General features: G+C 58.1%; 1 long non-coding RNA gene across 1 annotated transcript; it reads right to left on the bottom strand.

Annotated features, from left to right (window-relative positions):
• Window positions 1-236: 236 nt before the first annotated feature.
• On the bottom strand, window positions 237-6,761 carry LOC130543992 (uncharacterized). The gene is made up of 2 exons (XR_008959829.1): window positions 6,714-6,761; window positions 237-2,559 (listed from the first exon to the last, which is right to left on the bottom strand). It is a non-coding gene; the product is annotated as an uncharacterized LOC130543992 (long non-coding RNA).
• Window positions 6,762-8,504: the final 1,743 nt, after the last annotated feature.

Here is an 8,504-nt window from a genome sequence, read left to right as displayed (position 1 = left end):
AGGGAGCCATCTTAGGGGTCCATTGCCCAGCTCCGGTCAAGCCGTCAGATGACGCAGCCCCCACCAACACCTTGGCTACAGCCTCAAAAGCGACCACGAACTGGAATCATCAGGCTACCCCACTTCTCAATTCCTTACCCACAGAAACTTCGAGAATAAATGCTATGGTTTTCAATCACTAAGTTTGGGGTGATCTGTTACGCAGCTGTAGATAACTAATACAGGAACGGGGAGACTTTTTAGTTTTGAGGGCCTTTTATTGACTTGGTTCCCAAAGTGTGCTCGGTGGTGTACTGATCCCAGACGAGGCTCCGGAAAAGCACAGTCTGTCCAATGTGGGCAGACCGTGACCTGAGTCTCTTATTCGAGATTCCGGCAGACCCCTCTGCATATGCCAGCAGAGCCCTCTGGGCAAGGAGGATTTCTCGGGAGTCTTTGTGGAACTCTGGCCTCAGAACTTCAGAGCGCTCTTTGGAAACAGCCAAACTGTCATGAAAGCAATTTCCCTGAGTACATTAAAAGATTGTGCCCAGTGTAAAAACAAAAACACCCCCAGCCCGACATGCAGCGTGTGGCCTATTCTATACAAAGGCATGGTGGCCAGTTCGCCATGACAGACGGCCTGTCTGGGCCCCTCTTCCAGTTGAGGGGCTGGTTTGCCCTGGGTTCCTCCCGTCCCGCCAGTCTCACACTGGGTGGTATCGGTCAGGGCCCCTGGCCAGTGTCTGGCCGTGGACCTCAGACCATTAGGGGACCATCTAGGATTCAGACTGTGGTTCCCAAACCCTGCAGCTCCAGCTCTCCTGGGTTCCGTAGCCCCCCAACACGTGGGCCCTGCTGCGCCCCCCCAGCCCTCGAGTTGGCGAGGGCCGAATCCTCAAAGCCAATGCCTCAGAGTTGGAGATCTCTCAGTGGGAATGCTACCCTGGTCTTAAAACACGAACCGCTGGAAAATAGCATTTGACATAGAAAAACTCATTTTACAGGCAACTTTTTAAGAGCGAATCCACCCCCTTCGGCGAGGGAAGCTGTGCTGAGAATACCACATTCTTTCGGGCCCCTGGGGCTGCGTGGGGGTGGGAACAGAGATCTTTCTACATGCGAGGAGGAAGAGGGCTTTTCTTTTGTTGAAGACATAATTTTGCCCTCATGTTCCGTCGTCTTTCCCGGCATGGATGTTCTGGGGCTCTCAGGGCTTTCTGGAGCCGGCCCTCCCGGACGCCGGTGGCCTGGCCTCGCCCTTGGGCCAGAGTGCGGCGCCAGCAGCTGCCTCACCTGGGAGCCCCTGCCCAGGCCTGCTGCATTCGGACAAGATCCCCAGGTGATCTGGGGCACATTAAAGTCGGGGAGCGCTCAGACGCACCCCAGAACTACCATCTCCAGGTGCCCCCAGCCCGCCCGCTACTGGGCTCCTCCCTCCCCTTCCAGGCTCTCTATCTCATCACAGACGGCTTCACAGAGGGGTTCCAGGTGCATTCTACCCCTTGGCACCCCCTTTTCATCACAGACATCCAGTGACATGGTCAGGGCATGAGGCTGTGGGAAGTCAGGGGACCTGACAAGAGGTGATGACAACAGTCAGGACACCCAGGCCTTACAGAGCACTCACAACCCAGGAGGGAGGCAGTGAGACCCAGAAACTCAGAGAGGGGAAGCCATCTACCCAAGGTCACACAGCCAAAAAGAACGGCAGAGTCACGACAGCCACGGAGCTCTCCAGAGCCCCCTGCTGTGGGAAGACTCCCTCGATGGGGACACGGGAGTGGCTGCGGTGCTGTCAAAGAGTTACACCTCCATCCCAGCTGGCTTAGCCCCACGGTTCCCAAACTGGGTTCCCTGGGGGGCCCCTCAAAAGCCATCTACGGGGCGGGGGAGGGGGCTCCATGCTGTTTACAGCCTCTTACAATTTCCCATGGTCACCACATCTTTACTGCCGGCCAGGCCACTGAGAGCTACACACACCATCCCGTCGCTTCGCTTTGGGTGGGATTCTATCAACCCACCGCCCTCGTTCAGACTCCGGGGATGATGGGATTTGAACAGGTATCCTTGTTGCCCTTGATTAACGGAAAACCTGAGAGCTTGTATTACTTCACAAACCCAGTTTGCTTGTTGGACAAACAGGGGCCTTGGGGCAAACAGCAGCAGGAGGGACTTTTCTGGAGGGAGTGTAGAGAGGAATTCCTTTAGAACTTGCAGTTACTGAAGGGAAGGCATGTGTCTCTATTTTTTTTCAGCGGTGGCACCTGCTTTCCCATATTTTCTTTAAAACGAAGCAGGGGTGGGGGGTCCCCCCCTCCCAGCCTTGCCGGTACTGGGGTGCTGGGGTGCAGGGACAGCCCCCATGGGCGGCAGTCCTGGGCCCCCACACGCTGCCCTGGGAAGCAAAGGATTGGGGGGGGCAACAGAGAGCACATCCAGGTCCTTGATGGATGCCCTTCGGGCCACGTTCTCAGCGAAACCTGTCCTTGAGGATGACGTGCGGGCTCTTGTCTTGCAGGTTTTCAGGGGAGCGTGGTGGAAATCAGCCACCGAGGAACTTGAATTTCTTGTAGAAAGCTGCAAGACAGGGCGCAGGCCTTTCGGAGTGGCTCCCACTCCACCCGGCATCTTCCTTCCCCATCTTCAGCCTGTGGGTCTGGGCTGGTGCCCCTCCCGCTCCTTCTAGGTGGACCCTTGCCCGGCATCCCTCCACCCCTCCCACCGCCACCCCACACCCACAGGAGGTGTGAGGCCCTGCAGGTACTGGCCAGAAGTGCTCAGAGGTTGAAGACCGGGGCTCTGAAGTCTGGCGGATGCAGAGGAGTGGCAATCTTGCGCCCGTTGCCAAGACACGCTTCCCCCATCTGAAGACGCCTTGGTGGCAGTGGGGACCCCAGAGCTCAGGGCCACCGAAAGGTGTCCTTCCATTTGGGACATTGGAAGGGGGAGGGGCTCGGTGATTGCTTAAAAACGATTCTCACATGTCTGAGTAACAGGAGATGGAAATCTTAGTTCAAGACCACAGACTAGAACAGCTCAGCGAAGGCCGAGCAAACTGGGCTTCAAATAGAACGCAAGAGGCATCTGGTTCGAGGTATAAAACATGCACCACCCATCTCAGCTGCAGCAGAGGGCCTAGAACTCTGATGTCGATGCACCAAGGAGGGGACCTTTTAAAGCAAGGTTCTGTGGGAGTTTTCCCAGTGGTTCTTTCCGGGACGGATCAGTTACACAGGCAGGCGAGCCCCCTGGTCCTCCAGGTGTTTCCATCGGTCTGTCCTAGGAGATGTAGTCCCCTCCAAGGCAGGGACCACCTCTGGTTCATCTCTCTGCTCTAAAAGCCTGGTGCCCTACAGTCAGCACTCAAGTCCCCAGGGTGTGTCTCCCCCACCAAGCTGAGACCCTGTTGGAAGCGGGGCTCCGTTCTGTTCATTAAGAGCAAAGGGCCCACATCCAGAGCCTGACCTCTCAGTTTCCCCCAGCGGACAGGTCTTCCGCAAGTCACTTCCCCTCTCTGGCCTCCTTCTCCTCACCCAGGAAAAGGCCATCCCGGTCACTCGCGTCTCATGGGGTTGGTGTAGGGTGGCCTGAGCAGGTGAAGAGTTTCTTGGCTCGAGCCTAGCGTGCAGGACACGCCTTCGGGTGGGATATCACCGTCGTCTTCCAAGGGCCCCGTGCGATGCTGGCTACACAGCAGGGGCTCAGATGTGTTCGGAGAGGTATTTTTTTAACCAACATTTCTTAAAGTATACGGATAAAAATCTCACGTTATTTGTGGAAATTTGGGGGGCCGGGAGGGGCAGAGGGAGAGGGAGAGAATCTTAAGCAGGCTCCATGCCCAGTGCAGAGCCTGACATGGGGCTCGATCTCACAACCCCGAGATCATGACCTGAGCCGAAATCAAGAGTTCAACGCTTAACCAATAGAGCCACCCAGGTGCCCTGAAAATGTTATTTTTTAAAAGAAAAAACATGACCTCTTTCTCCCCACCTACAGCCAGGCATGAAGATACACGCATGTACCCATTTTACAGATGAGGAAGCCAAGGCTCAGACAGGTCAGATGACGTTCCCAAGGCCACGCAGTGGTAGAGTCAAGCTCTGAAATATTAGCATCTCAGGTTTCTAACCGCTGGCCTCTCTGAGAGGCTTGCTTAAACCCCCTAGAACCAGGGGCCCCATCGCAGAGATAAGCAACAGAGACCAACTGCACATATGAATTAACCCGGCCAGTAATCACACAGTAAAGCTGTATCCACTTCAAAGATTTCTCTGGGAACCAATAGGACAAAGAAGAAAGGTTTGAATCAGCTCACCCAGCAAAACCATCAACTCTGGAGTGCAAATTCCCCAAGACCGAGCTAACTCTGGCCAACTTCCATCTGATTCCTTAGTAAGCAAGGAAAAGGGGGGGAAGGGGCCGATTCAGTGCAGAAGACTCCCGGGTTTCAGTACGGGACCTGAGAACAGGTGGCGGACTGCGGGGGTGGGAGGACTGGGGCTCTGTAGCTTTCCTGAAGCGAGGCTCAGACAGGGTCTCTCAAAGAGCTGGGCGAGGTGGTGATGAGAATCCGGGCTCGCAAACCACAGAAACCTGGGGGTTCCTCGTGGCAAGCTGTGGGACCTCCCTGACCTTCGGTCTCTTCATCTGAAATGAGTCCAGCAAAGCTTTGCTGTCCTGCTACATCTTGTGGAGCTAGTGCTGGGTGCTGGGGTCCCGGCAACATATGTCCATCGAGCACGTGCCGAGCGCTCAGTCGGTGAAAGCTGCTGCGGTCGCTGGGGTTGCTGCTAGGATCCCTGTAACCTGAATAAAACCGGGCAGCCTCGGGGCCCAGTCTCATCACCGCGGGGCCGTTCAAAAGAAACACCACTCTGACATCCCAAATCATTGGAAAGCAGTTTAAATCCTCCTGATCTCTCCCAGAGACACCGAAGGGGAATTCCTAGGCACACCACCCACAAATAGCAGCCTCGGACTCTCCGTGCCGAGGCATCTGTCAGGAAGCTCGGACAACAGCTGCTCTCGCAACACCCCATTGGGCCGCGCCTCCCTCTCGCTCTTGGAGAGGCAGGGGCTGCTGGGCCGGGCCATGGATGCAGGCTCTGCCCTCACTGGCCACGTTGCCTAACTGCTTCCAGGAACCTCAGTTTCCTTGTCTGCAAAATGTAAACAACAGTCCTGCCTTCAAGGAGTCCGCGTGGGGGCTCCGTGAGATAATGCCTTGTAGCGTTTCAGATGCACAGCCAGAGCCGGGCTGGGAAGTATGAGTGCGAACCACGCCGATCTCCTTCTTCTGCCCTCCCCCACCTCCCCTCTGCATCCCACCACAGTGAAAGAGCTCTGGACAGGGTCTCCTGTCGGTGAGTCTGGGCTGGCCAGGTCCTGGCACCCAGGTACCTCCACCACCTGCCGCACGGAGCATGGGAAAAGGACCAGTGCTGGGCAGGCAAACTCTGGAACTTTCTGAGGACGGGGCAGCAAGGGCCAGGGCCCTGACATTAAGGTGGCATTCTCCCTCCCTTCCCTCCTGCACAGAGGCAGCGTCCCTGGAGTGTCACCTCAACATGTCTGTGCTCAGAGGGCCGGGCCAGGGGTTCCCCAGGCACTGGGGGCCTGCTGAGACGTGGGAAAGATGGCCCCCCACCGACCGAGGCCACTGATTGCCCTAAGCCTGGGCGGTGTGGCCCAAGGTAGCTGTCAGGGCCACAGGGTAGGCCCCACATGGGGGACCTGCATGTCTCCTATCCCGAGGGGCCCTGAGCAGAAGGTGAGACCACCCAGCACGGCACAAGAGGACCAGCTGGGGTGTCAGGGAGGGCTTCCCAGAGGAAAGGCACGGAAGGAAAGGGTTGAAGAGGAAGGAAGAGAGCTCCAGGCAGAGGCCCGGGAGGGAGAAAGTGGTGGGTTCCAGGAACAGAAAGAAGTTCTCTCCTACCCTTACCTCCACCACTACCTCCCCCCTCACCTCCACCATCCCACTTGGAGCGCCGCGCCCCCTTGGGAGGTCAGAGGAGGAGAGCTCTTACTCTCAATTCACAGATGGGGAGACCGGTCCTAAGAGAGAAAGGGGCCAACCCCGGCTGGGATTAGAGTCTACATCCCCTGACTCCCGCCTCAGGCAAGAATCAAGATGTAAGCCTGGGCCCCGCACCCACAGGTCTGCAGCGTGGTCAGTGGGCCTGCTAACATCACCCCCATTTTACTGGTGAAGAAACTGAGGCATCCCTCCAGTCCTGCCGTCTTTGTCTCTCTCTGGGGATCTAGGACAAGCCGGAGGTGCTCAGATGCCCTCCCCAGGTAGGGCAGGAAACAGCGAGGAGCGGGTGACTGGGTGACGATGGAGGGAGCCCCCCAAGGGTGGCAGAAACCAACACCGAGCCGGGGAAAGGCCGAGGAATGTGGGTGGGGATGGGGTGGGCCTCCAGGGCCCTAGATAGCCCCCTTACTCAGTCCGGGGTGAGACCCCGGCTTCCCAAAAGACACCACCCCCGGCTGGGCGGGGAGAAGGACCACTGCCTCCAGGCCGCCCAATCAGATGCACTCCCAGTCTGATGGAGGAGGCAGTCAGGGCGGAGGGCTCCCGGGGCCTTCCCGGAGGAGCCCCCGGGACCTCCCTCGGACTCGGCGGGCCCCCCGCCCCCCGCCCGCCCCCAGCCTCATTAGCACCGACGCCCGTCGTCCTCCCCTCGGCTTCCGGTGGTTCCAGAATGTAAAGGTTAAATCCTAACCTCATCTCAGCAGTTTCTCCCGGCTTTGCCTACCCAGCGCCAGTTGCTGGTAATTATATGCATCTCCGAGCAGCCAATCAGCTGTCAGACTGACAGATACTGATCTTTTCGTTTTATTTTTAGCTCTGTGCTTCCCCCTCTAGTTGCAAAAAAAAATTCTGTTTGTTCTGTGTGCTGCTGCCTGACTCCCAACTCTGCAGCCGGCTCTCATCTCCGCCAGCCGGGCGGGAGCAGGAAGCCGCAGGGGCTGGAGCCTCCTGTCCTTCCAGAAATGGGGGAACAACACATACCGGCCGCCCCCCAGCTGCGGAGCCCGGGGGCTGCGATGGGGAAGGGAGGAGGCCGGGTGCTGTGCGCAGAGGCGCCCTCCGAGGCTGAGGGAGCCCGAGAGGCGCTGCACTTGGCCTGTGGCCTTGCACGGGAGAAAAGCAGGTCCTTACCTGTAGGCTGGGGGCTAGCAGAGAGAGGCAGAGACAAAGCTAGCCTGAGATGGGGAAAGAGAGGGCAGTGGAAGGGAAAAGACAAGCTCCCGCCCCCTGGAAATACTCCCTACCCCGCCTCAACTGAACAGAAGGGGGCAGGAATGGCTGCCAGCCAGAGAGCACTGGAACGGGAGTCAGGAGGGGGCTTTCCAGCCAGGCCTGCAGGGCTCAGGCAGGGGGTGGGGGGTACCTGGGCCACCTCTCCCAGGCCTGGGTGCCTCATCTGTCACTTGAAGGGCAAGTGAAGTGCTCTGCAGGGTCTATGTGTGGGTCGTTCTGGAAGGTTCTGTGGACCTCCCTGGAGGCACCGGGAAACTGGCAAGTGTAGGCCGGCCAGCAGGAGGCCCCTGTTCACGTGGGGTTTCTGGAAGGAGAGAAGGAATCTGAGGGCCAGGCAAGCTCTTAGGTCCCAGAGTCGCCCAGACAGTCGAGGGCCTTGATCCAGGAGAGTGGCCAGCGTTACAGAGGGAGTGTGAGCTTTCTTCCCGGTCATGGCACCCTGCACTTTGCAGAGCACTTCCCTTGCTCCAGGGGTCTCCTTTCCTTCCCCATAGTTAGTCTCCAGGTTGCAGTGACCCAGAGGTCAGGGGGCCTGGCCAGGATCACCTCTGCTCTGACTGGCCTGAGGGGAGGGGACGCAGTGTAGCCTCATGGTTTGGGCTCTGGGTCACAGTCACTCAAGTTCAAGGCTCAGGGCTCCCCGTTTAGCAGCACTGTGAGCCTGAGTGAATGCCTCAAGCTCTCTGGGCCCCAGCATCCCCATTGGGAAAGGGGGGCCCTGGTGCCACCCCCCATTTCCCACGATTGCTCTGGGGAGTGAGGTCACACCGTACCGGAACTCACGGCCCTGACATCCACGGGGCCCAGCGCACTTGCGAACGGGTACTATTAGCGTCTCTGTTTTGCGGATGGGGAAACTGAGGTTCATGTGACTCATAATTGGCAGAACTGGGACTAGATCCCCCCCCCCCCCCCCGGCTTCCTTTTCTCTGACACCACAGATGGCGCGCTGAGAAAAAAGAGAAAGGAGAGCGGGAGAAGGGAATTAGGAGCCCGAGAGAGATGGAGGGGAGGCAACAGCACCGTGATCAATTACTTGGGCTATAAATTTCTGCTGTTTTGCAAAGTGAGCACACAACCTCGCAGAAGCAGCGCTCGCTGGGTCTGCTCACGAGAAACCGAACAGCCAAGCCCACGGCAGACGCTTCCAAGGGCCGGAGCCAGAGAAGGAGAGGGGACGAGCTCCAGGGTGGGGTCCGACTGGCCGGTGGCATGGGCAGAGGACGAGGACCCATGGAAAGGGGCAAAG

The sequence above is a fragment of the Ursus arctos genome, unplaced genomic scaffold (assembly GCF_023065955.2).
Source record: "Ursus arctos isolate Adak ecotype North America unplaced genomic scaffold, UrsArc2.0 scaffold_18, whole genome shotgun sequence".
Lineage (NCBI taxonomy): Eukaryota > Metazoa > Chordata > Mammalia > Carnivora > Ursidae > Ursus > Ursus arctos.
Note: the sequence above shows the minus strand (reverse complement) of the source record. Positions and strands in the feature narration are given on the sequence as shown.